The sequence below is a fragment of the Arachis duranensis genome, chromosome 5 (assembly GCF_000817695.3).
Source record: "Arachis duranensis cultivar V14167 chromosome 5, aradu.V14167.gnm2.J7QH, whole genome shotgun sequence".
In the NCBI taxonomy this organism is placed as follows: domain Eukaryota; kingdom Viridiplantae; phylum Streptophyta; class Magnoliopsida; order Fabales; family Fabaceae; genus Arachis; species Arachis duranensis.
The window spans coordinates 39,062,985-39,065,467 of NC_029776.3; positions in this window are offsets into that span (position 1 = coordinate 39,062,985).

Genomic DNA, 2,483 nt, shown 5'->3' on the forward strand with positions numbered 1-2,483 from the left:
TGAATACTTGGATACAATAGTTGTTGAAAAGATAACCTATGTGGCAGAGAGAGCACTGTGACGATGGCGATGAAGGGAGCAGACGCACGACAGCGGCGGCGGCAGCGGCGGAGAGAAGAAATAGCTTGTTGACGCGAGAGAGGAGAAGCTCGTTTGATAATGTGTGGTGTGAATGGATCGATAAGGTAGGGAAGTTTAACTCAATATTTTCGACGGAAAATTTTAAATTACTAACGGATTTTTCATCTGTAATAATTTAATAAATGTAGCTTTTTGTCTAATTAATTACAGACAGATTTTTCGTCTGTAACTATTTTTCACGAAAAAAATTAATTTTTTCGATAGAATTACCGACGGTTCTCTTTTCGGTCTGTAATTTATGCCGATTTATTTTTTTTGGTTTCCGATAAAAAATTCCTCTGAAATTTCGTCTATATTTCCGTGGGATAAAATCCATCGAAAATATCCGCCTGTAATAACTGGTTTTCTAGTAGTGTTTCTTGTAGTGATTTCTGAAGTTATTTCAAGCCAAAGTGAAGAGGAATGAGGGGGGAGGGAGCAATTAGGTTTAGCTTAGTATAATGTTGTAGGTCATTCTAGAGAGAGAAGCTCTCCATTCTCTCTAGAAATTAGGGTTATTATTAGTTTAATTTCTTTGTAATTTCTCTTTTTAATTCTTGTCTTCATCTAGTTTCTTTTACCTTTCTTTGTTCTATTGTTTTAATTTCCTTAGTTTATCTTGTCATTTTCTCAAATTTGCTACTTTTATGTATTTGCACTCTTTGTTAATTTTAATTTCTATTAATGCAATTTATGTTTTATGTTCATTTAATGCTTGTTTGAGTTATTGTTATTATTTTCTTGCTTTTGGTAGTTAGAATTTATTTTTAATGTAATTTTATATTATTTTATTTTCATGCACACTAAGTGTTTGATAAAATGCTTGGCTTTACCTAGTTTTTCTCTTCACTCTTGGCTTGGAATTGAGGACTTTGGTGACCCTTGAGTCATTGATGTCCATTCTTGATTAATATATTAGAGTAGTTAGTTGATTTGATTTTCACTAACTCTAAGTATTTCATTAATAGAGTTGACTAGGACTTGTGGATTGAAATCAATTATGCCTATTTGACTTATTCTCGATGTAGGGTTGACTAAGTAGGATTAACTCTTCATAATCATTATGTGTTTGTGGTCAATGGTTAGGATAGGTAACCTTGACTCTCAATCCTTGCCAAGAGGTTTATTAGCACTTGAATTTCCCTTTTATTTGATTAATTGCCTTTGAATTTAATTGCTTTCATTTAATTCTTTGCATGATTATTTACTTTCTTGCTATTTACATTTCTTGCCCCTTGCCATCAACCCCCCATTCCCTCATAGCCAATAACTGAGCATTTCATTTGCAACTCCTAGGGAAGACAACCCGAGATTTAAAACTCCCGGTTATTTTGTATTGATTGTGACACCTTTGAATTAAAATTTGATTGTGAGAGTTCATTGTTGGTTTGGACTATGCTATTAACGAATTGATTCTTGTTTTGATTAATTCTAAATCGGAAATAATTCTCTCATCAAATTTTTGGCGCCGTTGCCGGGGAGTTGCAATGTGTGCTATTTATTGGTTATTGTAAATATGTTAATATGTAAATAGCTTGATTTTTGGTTGTCTTTTGTTTTTGTTAATGGTTAGGATTGGGATCCCGGAGGACATTAAAAATTCAAGCATTGGTGAGGAAGTCAAGCATAAACCACCAGAGCAAGGGCCCTCCCAATTGTCTAACTTAAAGACAATAAATAAAAGCATTGTTTTTGATGCTATTGAACTTGGAATTGAAGGGAAAATGAACCAAGTAGTCATAGTGTAGTTTTTCATCATATTTTAGGGTAGAATTCTAGAGAGAGAGAGACTCTCTCCTCTTTCTAGATTTTAGAGTTCTTATCTCAATTTTCTTTTTGATCTAGATTTTAATCTTATTTTATTTTAGTTTTTCCTTTACTTTTATTTGTTCTAACACTTTAGTTTATCTACTTCTCTTGTCAATTTTTATTTTGCTCTCTTTTATGTTTATGAACCCTTTGGTATGCGAAATTGTGATCAATACTTTTCACAACACAAATAATCCCCGGTGATGAATCCAAAAACTTGTTGTTCAATACCATGGCATAAACACAACTTCGCACAACTAATCAGCAAGTGTACTGGGTCGTCCAAGTAATAAACCTTACGTGAGTAAGGGTCGATCCCACAGAGATTGTTGGTATGAAGCAAGCTATGGTCACCTTGTAAATCTTAGTTAGGTAGACTCAAATGGGTATGGGTGATATACGAATAAAACATAAAGATAAAGATAGAGATACTTATGTAATTCATTGGTAGGAATTTCAGATAAGCGTATGAAGATGCTTGTCCCTTCCGTCTCTCTGCTTTCCTGCTGTCTTCATCCAATCCTTCTTACTCCTTTCCATGGCAAGCTTAAGCA